Below are 14303 nucleotides of genomic sequence, written 5' to 3' on the forward strand. Positions count from 1 at the left end.
AGTGTGAAAAACATACATTATAGTTTTGGCTTTTGCAAAATATTAAAGTGGATGCCATGTGTTGTGCATTAGAATGTTAACTTTTACAGAAGTAGCCGTAGTTGTGAAATAATAACTAATGCTTTTATTTTTGTAACTAACTGACAATAACAACTCAGAGATATTTGTGAAATAGCTAATGTTCATTTAAAGTACTTGTGGAAATAGCTAAAAGCGTCTGCATGGTCAGATAACATCTAAGGAAGGGATGTGATGAGGCCCCTGCCACTGACCCTTCCACTGTCAATAACTGTCACCTGCTGAAACCACAGAACAGGGGCCCTTGTGAGGCAGTGACGCACAATCCTCAAAACAGCAATCCACGATTCCTGCACGTGCTCTAAAAAGGCGAGTTGGGGGTCAAACCAACCTAAAGAATTCCTGGAACATGTAAATGAGTTCCAGGAAATGTTTGAATATGTATAATCATTATGAATATGTATTTGAACAATACAATGGAGAAACTAGACAAGAAGAGTTGCTGTGGTTAACCGGTGTGCCTCTGGCCATTGCCAACACCCAGCGCTGTTACTGATTTGTCCCTTATTATTCCTTATTAAACTTTCAAAAATTCTAAAGAGTGAGGCTCATTTCTCACAAAACCCAAGGTGCTCACCCCTTGTTCTTCCCCCAAAGCCAGGATTTGTCAATCCTAAATTTTGTCTGGACGGAGGAGAAGGAGGCTGCGAGGAAAAGGAAGATGCACTGGTGTGGAGGCCCATGGGAGTCTCAATCTCCCACCCGTGTAGGACTGGTCCCTAATAAGAAGAATAGATTTCAAGGTTATGGTGACAAGCTTGCTTCTCCTATAGATCTTTGCCGGCACATGCTGATTTTTGGAAAGTTATGTTACCCCATTGGCCTGTTGGCCTAATTACCCTAGTTCACCCCTATTACCCATCTTTGATTAGTCCCTAGCTCTCTGTCCCTCCATTGGCCCCAGTTTACTGCATTCCTCTGCCCCTGTTTCCCTATTAGCTGTCCCGACCCTTAACCCCTCCTTTGCACATTTTCCCCCATATCCATTGGACCCTGACCCTCAGCTCCACCCTCACTACCCCATATAAAAACCCCCTGTGCCCTCAGCTTGCACCCTGTCTTTGTGCCTGGACCCTGTTCAGCTCTGTCCCCTGTTCCTGTACCAATAAACCCAGTTTGCTGAGATCATACCCAGACCCATCCTGCCGACTTTGTCAGCTTTATAAAGCAGCCGTGAGCTCCGGGCTCCTGAGTGCCGGACGCTCCAAGGGCCTCGGCAGCGCCAGGACGCTCCAGACTGGGACAGCCAGGCAGGGCAGGAGGAATCACTGCCCCTTTCCCCTCCCTGCTGCTCTATCTCCCAGCCCAGCATTGCTGCAGGACAGCCTCACTGCCAAAGCCATCCTGCCAGGGATGGACTGGGGGGATCTCCTTCCCCTTCCCTCTGGCATGGAGGCAAATCCCATCTTCTCCTTGTCCACCCTCCTTCTTCTCCTCATTCTGTCCTACATCCATCTATGTTCCTTTCCCATCTCCTTCCTCCCTTGTTCCTTCTTGTTCCTTCCTCTCCTCCTGCCTTTTCCTTTTCCCTTCTCCCTGTCTCTTCCTCTCTTTGTCCTTCCTCCCTCATGCACTGAGCTGCAGACAGAGAACAGGGAGAACAAATCCCTGCCACAGAACCTCGTGGAAGAGGCCATTTGGAACAGCTCCACGGCGCAGGAATCCAATGGGGAGGAAAAGCCCCAGAGATCCCACATGAGGAGGGGCTGCCAACCCAGCCTGGGGAGCTGTGAGGAGGTAAAAGCCTCCCTGTGCCGGGAAGGGTGTGGGGAATGTGAGAAGAGCTTCAGGCAGAGCTCAGCCTATTCCTGGTGCCTCCAAAAACGGCGGTGCCAGATGCAGAGATCCATGGGGATGCAGAGATCCCCCTGCAGATCCATGGGGATGCAGAGATCCCCCTGCAGCCCCCAGAGCAGCCACGCTGGAGCACGGAGGATATCCCGCCGAGGCTCGGTGGGAGTGTGGGCAGGGTCTGCTGCCGGAATCGCCAGAGGGGGATCTTCCCGTGGAGACCGAGCCGGAGCGTGGACAGCCCCCACATGGCTTATGGCGGCTGATCCGGCAGCTCCCGGCAGAGAAAAGGCAGGTGGGAGACCCCGGCAGCAGCAGCGGCGGTGCCCAGCGCAGCTGGCACGGGCAGGGCAGCCGGGGATGGGATGGCTGGGACCCGCCCTCGGTGCGGTCGGCGCGGTGACCTCGGCCCACGCGGCAGGACAGAGCAACCCCCATCTTCCCCAGCATGGCCGGCAGAGCGGCCGCGGGCCGGGCAGTGGGAGCAGGGCACACAAATTCACCGCCAGCGCCGGGGCAGGTGGAGCTGCCCTGGGCAGTGAGCCCGCACCTGGGATGGAAACCGGGGCAGGCGGAGCTGAGGCGGGCAGCGAGCCGGGACCCGGGACAGGCGCCTCGGCCGCCAACGGAGGGGGCAAGAGCTGCAGAGGATCCCACTCTCTTTCTGACTTTTCCTCTTGTTCCCCTCCCTTTCATTTCCCCTTGTTCTCTTCCTGTTTTGTCTAGGGGGTTTCTCATACTTTAAAGATTTTTATTCTCCTAAAATCTCCTGTCTAACCTATGCCATATTCTCTTTCTTCTAGATTAAATGGGTTTTTTTACAAATAAATCCAGAGCCTAACAAATCTAAACTTCTGCTTGGATGCTTTGGAATGGTCGACGAGCTAACTCACGACCTCCTAATGTTGTTTTTCTCATCACCTTTTTATTTATCCTTTGGCAAATTAAGCATCTTTCAGTTTCTTGCTTTGCTACTCCAAAAATCCCAGTGCACCCATAGTTCCTTAAAAAATGATCACACAAAGCTTGAGTACCCCAGTGGGTTTTCTGATGCATGTCTTCTAATATTTTCCTAGTAAGCACATTTTATTAAGTAATTGTCTTCCATCAAGAAGTTTCCATTTCCCTGATTTATCTTGTTCACTTCCTGTCTTGTTTCATTCTTTTTTCTCGCCTTCCCTAAACTTTGGAATTTCCAGTTTTTCCTCGTTTGGAGTTAATATTAACATAACTCACTCAGCTCCACTTTCTGCTGCATCCTTGGCTTCGTCATCTGCCAAATTATTTCCTCTTATTTCTGGGGTCTTTCCCTTTTGGGGTTCCTTAATATGTACTATAGCTATCTCTTTTAGGTAATTTTAATGCCTCTAAAACCTCTGAAATAAGTTCCTCATGTACTAAACCTTTTCCTCTTGAATTAAGTAATCTTTTTCCTTTCCAAATTTTTAAAGGTATGTACTACTCTAAAGGCATACCTTCAATCAGTATATATGGTTCCTTTATTTTGTGTTAAATATTCTAGTGCTCTTTTTAAAGTATATAATTCACGAGTTTGAGCTTACTAGTTTAAGGTTAATTTCCCTTTTTCCATAGTTTGCATGTTGTTCCCATCAACTACTACATACCCTGTACTTTCTCCTTTTGCAAGGAGTTGTATCTCTGTTACCTAACATAACTCCCAAAGGGCTATTTTTTTTTCTTTTTTTTTCCCTGTAATCCAACTTACTGGTTTTCTGTCTCATTTTTCAAGATCTTATCTATTCATCATCTGCCTCTGTTTTTCACTTTCACTAACAACCTAAATACCACTTTTCTTTCAACTACACACTTAAAAATAAAAAACCTTTTTCTCACACTACATTCAGTGCAATCCACCTCCCTCCAAGGAGATATAGTGAAGCTTAAAATGCACAATCTACATTACACATACTTTCATTTGTCTACATTCACTCACTTCTATTTCTCATTCACTTCCACACATTCTTTCACACGCTCAGGACACAAAGTGGATCCCTGTTGACAGAGAATCGCGGCTCCCTGTGGCCCCCTCCCCTTGGCGTTGGCCTCTGGGTCTCAGTATCTCCCGGCCTCCTGGGAGGGCCCTGACTCTGCTGCCTCCGGTGCCCGTTCACCTGTGAGGCTGATTTGTGTCACTCACACTCTTCAGCTACGGCCCCCTCACAGGCCCGGGGGGACAATGGCCCGTTTGCAGTCACACACATGCTCTGCCACAGCCCCCACCCACCCAAGGGACAATGGCTTATTTGTGGGTCACACACACCTCTTTCCACAGCCCCTCCTTCCCACCTGCCCGGGAAGCTGAGACTGATTTTGTGTGTGACTCTCTCTCACACACAAACAAAACAACAATAAGGTACCTTTTACTTTCACATCACCTATTACAATTTTAGGTGTTTCTGGTCAGTCCCGGTGCTATTGGATTTTCCTCAACCCAGCTGTGTTGGCCAACCCCAGATGCTCTTGGGTGTAGGAGCGTCGGGGGGTAGGACGGTCGGGACGGACGGAGACGAGAGATCTCTGCAGCCAGGCCCTGGAACTTGCGGTTTATTGCAAAGGGCCCGGGTGCAGGGCCCTGCTTGGAGCTGCCAGGCACAGCTCGGAGCAGGCCCGAGAGAAGAGAGGGGTAGAGAGGATGAGAGGTTGAGTGAGTAAAACGTAAGAGAGCAAAAGCGTAAGAGAGTAAGGTTCCCATTACAACACAATAAATCTTCTTTTGTGTCGAATGTTCTATTTCTCAACAGCCAATCTAGTACAAGATGCACGTCCTATAGCATTTACATACAGCCTATAAGAATCATTACATTACCACACTGTGTTACATTTTAAACCGTAAAAACTCCTCTTTGGACCCCTTCTGCCAAGCTGGCAGGATCTGCTCTGACCCTTGGATCTGTCTGCAAGCAGTGGGAATTGTTCCATCAAAAGGGGATTACCTTTAGTTGGGCCACACCACTGTTTTCCAGTTGTTCAGTAACTGAGGTATCTCAAAGCTTGCTTTGATTTCAATCTTGCTTATACTTTCTATATTGTCAAAATCTTTTGCCAGACAATCATATTTATAAGGCTTTCCTGTTTCATCTTCCCCAACACTTGGGCATTTTTTTATTTCTCAATCCACCTGTGTTGTCCAATCCCAGATGCTCTTGAGCATATCCTCAATCCGGCAGAATTTTGCTTAACCCTGAATGCTCTTGGAATATTAATCCCTCAACCCAGCAGTTTTTAATTCTGGATGCTCTTGGGCACTCTTATCCCTCAACCCAGCAGGTTTTTAGGAGCCCCTTTTGTCCCATTTCCTAGTGGATTGGGCTAGGAAACTCCTCTGCTCCCTTCCTCCGAGGGGTCCAGCCCCTCTCTGAGACCCAGTCCCAGTTACCCCGGGGGATTCTCTCACTCCTTTTAACATTCACTTTGTCTCTTTACTGGCCACTTACCGCGGAAAGTCAGAAACGCAGCATGGGAGACTCCAGCACTCACTTGGCAGGTCTGGCACAACCAGCCCGCCTCTCATTCACTCACATTCATCCCCCCTGAGAAATACTTACCAATCCCTTTTCCTTCCCATGTTCTTCGTGTACATTACTACTCTTAGGGGGCCAATTGCCATGGTTGTAGGGAGCCTTTTTCCCTTGTCTTTGTTTTATTGTCTCCTTTTGTCCACCATAACCTGCGTCTGTCGGTCACCCCAGGGCAAACAGAGCGAGGCTGCTGAAGAGGGCAGGGGGCACCTTCCCCACTCTGACTCTCCTAAAGCACCTGCAGTGAGGTGTTGGTAACCATCCTCTGCTACCATAATTGTGAAAAACGCCAATCACTTGTTTTTAAAATTTTTAAGGTTTAATAGTAATAAAATGGTTATAAAAATAGTAATACAATTAGAGTAATAAAAATTTGGACAATTAGGATTTAAGACAATACAAGACAATGGAAACAAAGAGTTACAAACGGCTCGGGTACCTTTTCCTGGGCAAAGTAAGCCCAAAAAAGGACACACGTTAATAGAGGATTAACTGTGAAAAACCATAGCCCATTGCATATTTGTACATCTCATACGTGATACATAAATTCCATTCCAACACAGGATTCGGTCTGGTCAGTGTCAGCTTCTTCCTCTTCATCCTGATGGCATCTTCAGGGCTGAGCAAGGCAGGAACAAGTTCATTTCTTCTGATAATTGAGCAATAAAATATTCTTCTCTGAAAGATTTAGGTGTCCTGTGGCTGCTATCTGGTGTGAGTCCTCATTCCTTTTTTAAAAAACTATCCCACATACATAGTTTCTATTTTAACATTATGTTATAACCTAAAACTACATTTAACACACTACTTAAAATAATTGTTACAGCATAACTTCCTAACATAACATGTATAATACTCATTTTAATGTTTGTGAAAAGCCAATCATAGACATTTTTCACACGGGCTCTGTCAGCAGCAGTGGAAAGAGCAGCCTAAGAGCAGCGGCTCCAATTGCCTTCCTCCAAAAACCTGAGAGAGGGACAGAAAACTGAGAGAGGGCCAGCAACTGCGCCCAGCCCCTACCCCCAGCCTGAATCCTCCGGCATCTCTGCACCCTTCCCCCGTCCCCCCCCTCCCCCGCTCCTGGGAAAACTCCCAAAAAACAGAGGTCCCAAGCACCCAGCAATCAGCTCTCATCAGCAACTCAACCCTAACCCTAACCTTCTGACAGCTGCTAAGTTTTCTGCAAAATCATTCATTTCTCCAAGGACCCAAACCCAATCCTTAGAAGAAAATCTGGATCCTTCCATGTACAATCCGTATTTCCCAGGTGTTCCTTGCTCCTCGTCCCTGTGCTCAGGGTGCCCTCCCCAGCCCGTATCCCAGAGCCGGTCCCTGTCCTGCCGCAGTGTCCAAAGGCGCCCCCCGGCGGGCAGGGCCGGCAGCTCCACGGGGCCGGGCAGCGGCCGGGGCGTCCCGCAGCCTCCTGGGGGCCGGGGGCCACTGCCGGCCCTGCCCGGGGCTGGTGGGGTCAGGCAGCGCCCGGCGCTGAGCCCCGGCTGCCCCACAGCCCCGGCCCGGCCCCGCAGCTCCCCCCAGGCCCCCAGCCCGTGCTCCCGGTCCCGCACCTCTGCGCCCGGTGCTGCCGCTGCCCCCCACAGAGAAACCCCCTGAAACCCTGACCTCCTTGTTTTCCTCTCCTGGAAACCGGGGATACAAATGATCAGCCGGCAAATGTTGAGGATAAGACCCTGCTGAAAAACATCCCAGTCCTCAGTATTTTTCTCTTCCTTCTCTTTTCCATCATCCTTTTCCTTCCCACAAAGATTCCTCCTGCGGCTTTTTGCCTTAAGCATATTGCTGCACACTCCCCCTCACCCAGTCCCTTTGCAGCACACCAACACCATCCATGCCCTGTTCTCCAAATGCGAGGGGAATTTGGGGAGGTGGGAGTGGGGCAGCGCCAAGGCCGGGCCCCCCCGCGCTGTCCTGGCGGGAGCGGCTGCAGTGGGGACCGAGTGCGGGCGGGAGCGGCCGAGAGCCCAGCGCTGCCCCAGCCCGACCTGCCCCAGCTCCATCCCTGCCCCTGCCGTGGGATGCTGTGGGTTTGGGGGCAAGAGGGAGCCGGCAGCCGGTGCTGGGCCTGGGGCAGGAGGAGAAGGGAAGGAGAAGCAGGGTTGAGGAACAAAGTGGTGAAACCCTGGACGTGGGAGGAGAAGGTGGGATTGTGCAGGAGAAGGAGGAATAGCAGGAGGAAGAGGAGTGTGAGGAAGAGTGGGGACACCGGAGGAGGAACAGGAAGAGGAAGCAGCACAAGGTTCCACCTCTCCCTGTATCTGCAGCCTCTGACCCCAGCCCCAGGAGCGTTGCCCCCCCCACATGCAGCAGGTGACAGGGGATTGGGATCCACAATTTTCCCGGGGGTGAATCTTGGTGTTTCTGAGCTTTCTTGGGCTAATTGTTGGTGCTTTGATTTTTTTGTGGGGGCTGAATCCTTATATTTGGAGGGGGCTTTTGCTGAATGTTGATGTTTTGGAAGTTATTGATCTGTGTCTTGATGTTTGGAGGACTTTTGTGCTGAATTGTGGTGTTTTGGAGGTTCTTAGAGACACAAGATGCCCAATGACCTAATGAGATGAACTTGGGCAAGGAGGAACTCCCAGTCCAAGGCACTCTCATCTTGTTTTTTTCTCCAAACCAGGATTTTTCATTCCTAGGGCGTGTCTGGATGGAGAAGGAGGAAAAGCCCTGGAGATTCCGCACGAGGAGGGGCTGCAAACCCAGCCCAGGGAGCTGCAGGGAAGAAAGAGCCCCCCTGAGCCAGGAAGGCGGCCAGAGATCCAGCCAGAGCTCAGAGCTGGTGGAGAAGCCTCATGGCAGGGAGAAGCCCCACAAGTGCTTGGAATGTGGGAAGGGTTTTAGTCAGAGCTTAGATCTGACCCAGCACCAGGTGATCCACACTGGGGAGAGGCCCTTTGAGTGTGAGGAGTGTGGGAAGAGCTTCAGCCACAACTCTGTCCTGATCCAACACCAGAGGATCCACACTGGGGAAAAGCCCTTTGAGTGTGGGGAATGTGGGAAGAGCTTCAGGCAGAGGGGCCAGCTGATGCAACACAAGATGATCCACACTGGAGACCGGCCTTATGAATGTGGGGAATGTGGGATGAGCTTCTGCCAGAAGGGGAGCCTGATGCAACACCACAGGATCCACACTGGGGGAAAGGCCTATGAGTGTGTGGAATGTGGGAAGAGCTTTAGATACAGCTCTGGCCTGAGGAAACATGAGAGGATCCACACTGGGGAAAAACCCTATGAGTGTGGGGAGTGTGGGAAGAGCTTCAGCATCAAGTGCCAGCTGACGGAACACCAGAAGATCCACACTGGGGAAAAGCCCTTTGAGTGTGGGGAATGTGGGAGGAGCTTCAGAGGAAGCTCAGCATTGATTCGGCACCAGGTCATCCACACGGGGGAACGGCCTTACACCTGCTTGGAATGTGGGAAGAGCTATGGGTGGAGCTCAGACCTGAGAAAACACCAGGGCACCCACACTGGGGAGAGGCCCTACAAGTGTCCCCAATGTGGGAAGAGGTTTCACAGGAGCTCCGATCTTCTCAAACATCAGCGGAGTCACACCGAGGAGAGGCCCTTCTGCTGCCCCGACTGTGGGAAGGGCTTCAAGCAAAACTCCACCCTCACCCTGCACCGGCGCATCCACACCGGGGAGAGGCCCTACGAGTGTGGGGAGTGTGGGATGAGATTCTCATTGAGCTCAACTTTCACCCAACACCAACGGAGGCGCCACTAAGGGAAGCCCTGTGAGTGCCCCAAATGTGGGAAGAGCTTTGTGCGCTGCTCCAGCTCCATCCCCCATGAGAGGATCCGCATCGGATGATCCCCAGTGACCCCCATTGGGCAGAGCCCTGATGATCCGTGGTCCTGGTGATCCAAGTTGGAAGGCATCTGGCTGGGGGGCTCCACATCTTCCTGGTTCTCTGAGGGTACCTAGATAAACCCAGAGGCAGGAACCTCCATCAGGACGCAGGCCTACAATGGGAATTCCTTGGGAAGAGCAGATTTGTCAAATTTCAATCCCATAAAATCTTTTGCATTCAATCCTATCTTCTGGTGACATCAAGGAGTACTGAATGGTCCCTGAGGTATATTCTGGGTTGACTATTTGGTGCTTGTATCCCCAGTCTGTTCTGTTTATGCTGAATAATAAGTTTTACACCTTCAAGACCTGTCCTGAGAGTGAAGGGGTAGAGAAGCAGCATGCAGTTTGTTTTCAGAAACTGCACTTGCTCCTCCACATTCCTGCTCTGGGACTGTGTTGTCTGCGGATGGACAGACAGCGGGACAGAGCTCTCCTTTGCTTTTAGTTAGTTTTAGCTAGCTGAGCCAAACAAGTTCCTGAACTGTGGTGTTTTTTTCCCTTTTCTTTGGACCTGTTTAAACCTGCTCTGGCCTGAACACCAGAAGAGCACAGGCAGCTCACACCTGTGGCCCACCGGGCCGGGCCTGGGCCACGGCATTTCCAGCACCAGAGGGACTGATAAGGGACTGAGTGAGCTGAGCTACAGCCCACAGAGGGACTTGGTGAGTTTGTCTCTCTTTTAGAGCAGCAAGAGGCTTTACTGTTTTGTTATCTTTATTGAAAGATAAAAATATCCGTTCCAGAATATGCAGTTGATCTTCCCAGTTATCACTTCATTGACACGGTATTCCACATGGTATTTAATGGTCCTTCAAAATAAACACTTGAACACCAACATAGGTATCTAATCTGTTAACAAATGTGTGTGGTAAGGCTAATTCAATTTCTTCTAGGGTCTTTGCTGCTGGGGTCAGTTGCCTCTCATCAGTAGAGGAGGTGGTGCCTGACAGCAAATCATGCAATAGTTGCATCTGATGATTAGTTATGCCTAAATATGATCTAATCCAACCTATTAAACCAACCAATTTCTGTACATCAGTAGCAGTTTTAACATCAATGTCTAACTTCACAGGTTGAGGCATAACTTGAGTGTTAGTCACTAACATACCAGTATTTCCAAGGCATGTGTTCCTGCACTTTCTCTGGGGCAATGATCAGACCAAAAGCTTTCAAATTTGTTACAGCACATTGTTTAAGAGCTGATAACTGTTGTTTGTTATCAGATGCCAACAAGATATCATCCATGTAATGATAACAGTAGCAGTTATTAAATTGCTCCTGCACTTTTGACAAGTCCTGTGCCACAAACCATTAACAAATAGTTGGCAAATTTTTCATGTCTTGGGGAAGTACCCTCCATTGATATTTTTTATTGGGTTCAGGGTTCAGCATGATTATGGAAGGCAGAGTAAAAGCAAATTTTTCTTTGTCTTGCTCAGCCAATGGAATAGTGAAGAAACAATCTTTCAAACCAATGACAACTATTTGCCATTCCTGTGGAATCATTGTAGGCGTAGGAAGGCCTGGTTGTAAAGCTCCCATTGTTGCCATTACAGCATTTATCTGCCATAAATCATGTAAAAGTCTCCATTTTCCCGATTTCTTTTTTATTGCAAAAACAGGTATGCCAGGAATGATTGTTCAATATTTCCTGCATGAAATTGTTCTGTGACGAATTCTTGCAGGGCAGTAAGCTTTTCAGTAGTAAGGGGCCAGTGGCCAGCCCAGGCAGGTTCATCTGTCAACCATATCAAGGCTATAACTGGACATTCATTGCCCTGCATCACAGTGGCCCCTATTAAAAATAAGTATTTTGACACCCCATTGAGATAAACAATGTCATCCCCACAAACTTTGAGGAGCATCGGCAACATAGGGTCTGATGTTAGCTTGTTGGCCATCAGGATGTTTCACATTAATTACAATGGCTGACAGGCCACCTGTTGTAGCACCACCCAACCCCAGAAGTCCAAAACTTGCATGAGTGAGAGGCCACGATTGAGGCCAGCAAAGTCATGAGAGTATTGTGACATCTGATCCAATGTCAATCAAGGCTGTTACTGATATGGTTCCTGGATGACATCCGCTGGCGGTGAGGATACATGTCTTTTCTGAATGGTTCTCCGTAACTTTCTCAGCCCAGAACACTTGAGGTACTCCTGTTGATCCACAACTTCCTGTGCCATGACTTTGGTCCACTGTATTCAGAACAAAACTCACAAAAGGTACAATTTGAGCAATGCAAGTTCCTTTCTGAATAGTGACAGGAGGGTCATATATGGGTACCATAGCATGAATCTGTCCTAAATAATTAGCATCAAAAGGTCCTAGATGCACATGAATACCTCTAAGTGTAGTTCTTGATCTTCCCATCAAAAACGCACTCAATCCCCATCCTATTGGACCATAGGCATCGAGGGGCACTTTGCACATTTCTTTTGTCAGAATGGTTACTGTGTCAGCGGTGGGTATATCAATCCCTGCAGACCCACTTGTTGCCCCTGAGTATTGTTCACAAATGTTTAGCTTTGCAGTGCTGGGGAGGCCCGCATTTGCTGCTGTGGTTCTTGGGGTATTTGTTTTCCCACATGCCCCTTTGCGCTCTTCTTCCTGTTTCCCTGCAACAGCTGACCATTTGCATGATATTTACTCCTGCATTGTTTAGCATAGTGCCCAAATTTAGCACAATGGTTGCACATAACGTTGCTGCTTGCATTTGATTTAGATGTTATTTTCTGGGTATTACACTGTGCCCTTACGTGCCCTTGCTGTCCACAATTATAGCATTTCAATCAAGGTCTTAGAACTGCAGCAAGAGCTGCTATTTTATGGTCTACTGAATCCACTTTTGAGCAAGCAGTAATCATTTGAGGCAATGTGGGTTCTCCAGGTAAAGTGTCAATAATCTTTCTGCAGCCTGAGTTTGCATTTTCTTTAGCCAAATGTATACAGAATTTGTGTCGCAAAGATTCATCATCTACCTGTTTTTCAATAGCTGCAGCAACCTCTTCCACAAATTGCAAAAATGGTTCTCTCATCCCTTGTTGTATAGTATCATATCTCTGTTTTGGAGCTGCCATTTCCATTGATTTAATTAAAGCACTCGTGCCAATTTGCTGAGCTTGTGCCAAAATTGAAGAATCCCACCTTGCCTGTGAATCTGGGTTAGCAAAAGGCCCAGTGCCCAGTAGGGCATCAACACCCACAGCATGATGAGGGTCGTGTTGAGGCAACTGCATATTTGTTAGAGCTGTGCGCTCAGCCACTCGCCTCCAAGTTTCTTAAACTACACTGTATTGTACTGGCTGGAATGAAATAGTAGCAATATGCATGATGTCATAAGGTGCAAGCATATCTGCATTAATTACACATATTAATTGCATTACCTCTGAGGAATTAATGCCATACTGAGCCACTTTCGATTGGAGATTTTGCACAACTTTCCAGGCAAAGACGTGATGACTGTCATCCTGCCCTGTTCCAGGAGCTGCTTTAAAAACTGGAAAAGCCATAGATAGGGTTATCACAGGCAACATTTGCATTAGCACTGTTCTCCTGAGGTACTCTTGGAGCACCTAATCTTTCTATCATGTTCCAATTCTTTTCTTCAGCTGCTTTCTTCCTAACAAATTCCCAAAATTCCTGAGGCTGTTGAGGAAGCCCAGTTACTTGACATGGGGGCAAAGTCCATGGGGTAGTAGAGCTACAGCTATTAGAAGGTGAACTGTCAATAGTTCCCTGCCCCAACTCAGATGTTACTGCGGGCGACTCATCACTTGATTCGCTGTCACTGTCACTGTCAGGTAACGGAGGATACGACCTTGCAGATTGTTCATGCAGCTCAGAGGGGAGCGAGGGGGCAGATGGCTGGGCTAGAGCAGAGGGAAGCAGGGGGGCAGAAGACTGGGTTTCTCTCTCTGCTAAAGACATTTCAGCTACCTGGTGCAGTGGTGTGGTGTATACAGGCACCATCAGGAGCTGCTGCGCAGCTGTGACATAAAGAGGTTTAGGAGTCTGAGAAGGAGATACTATGGCAGTTTTCCCAGAAGCTTTGGCAGCTTTCCCAGAAGCTTTGGCATCCAGCCCAGAAGCTCTGGCAGCTTTCCTGGAAGCTTTGGTAGCCTGCCTGGTAACTTGCATGGCACCTGCACCTTCTTCAAGGATAGATTCACCAAGTTCCCCATCAGAGGCCCCCTCTGCCTCATCCCCTTCATCAGTTTCTGTTATCAACACTGATTCTTCATCTGCATCCTGCTCTGTTTGTTCTCGCTCGGTTTTCCATTCATTTAATGCCTCAAAAAGCAATCCCCAGGTAACAGCTAGATCAACAACAGTTTTATCTCCCACTCAGATGACTTCCTACAGTCTGTCCCCGACTTTTTCCCATGCTTTAACACTAAATGCTGTGTCAGGATCAGTGCCAAAATCCTGTGATTTAGCTCACAGCAATATACTATGAAGGGCATAGTCTGAAGTATTAATTCCCTTATTTCTTAACAAAACTTTCCATGTAGCCAAAACAGTCTCTTCTTCATTAGATAAATTATTTCCCATTATTACTAGTTGGTGGCTCACCTACTTCCAGGTGTCTTGATAGGAGAAAATCAGGTCTGGACTTCCCTGTGGCTTCCACCCGCCATTCTCAGCTGCACCAACGCTGCCTCCCCCACTACGTCCCAGTGAGTCATGGCTGCCAGTCTCTAGGAGCCCGTATGGGTCCAGATCAAGTATGTTCTTAAGGGTGTTGAATCACGTTGGGGTTACCAGATGTCGCTTTCAAGGCAGTCATGACACAAGGCAGAGACCACAAGCAGTCTCAGATGGCAACTCTTTATTATCGAACATGGCTGACCTTTTATACACTTTCTAATTGTTTATACTTCTTCTACCCTAACTATTGGCCACAATAAGTCAACATAATATCATTGGGGATAAGTTACAGTGACTTCAACTAACTTTCTAAAAATACTTCATCCAGCTGCAAAGTTCTCTTCTTATCTTTCTTCAATTCCTTACTTCTC

General features: G+C 48.4%; 2 pseudogenes; one reads left to right on the forward strand and one right to left on the reverse strand.

Annotated features, from left to right (window-relative positions):
* Positions 1-14303, reverse strand: part of LOC143695872 (uncharacterized) — a 198268-nt pseudogene that overhangs the window by 97076 nt on the left and 86889 nt on the right.
* On the forward strand, positions 8077-9585 carry LOC143695819 (uncharacterized; annotated as a pseudogene).

The sequence above is a fragment of the Agelaius phoeniceus genome, chromosome 27 (assembly GCF_051311805.1).
Source record: "Agelaius phoeniceus isolate bAgePho1 chromosome 27, bAgePho1.hap1, whole genome shotgun sequence".
Classification (NCBI taxonomy): domain Eukaryota; kingdom Metazoa; phylum Chordata; class Aves; order Passeriformes; family Icteridae; genus Agelaius; species Agelaius phoeniceus.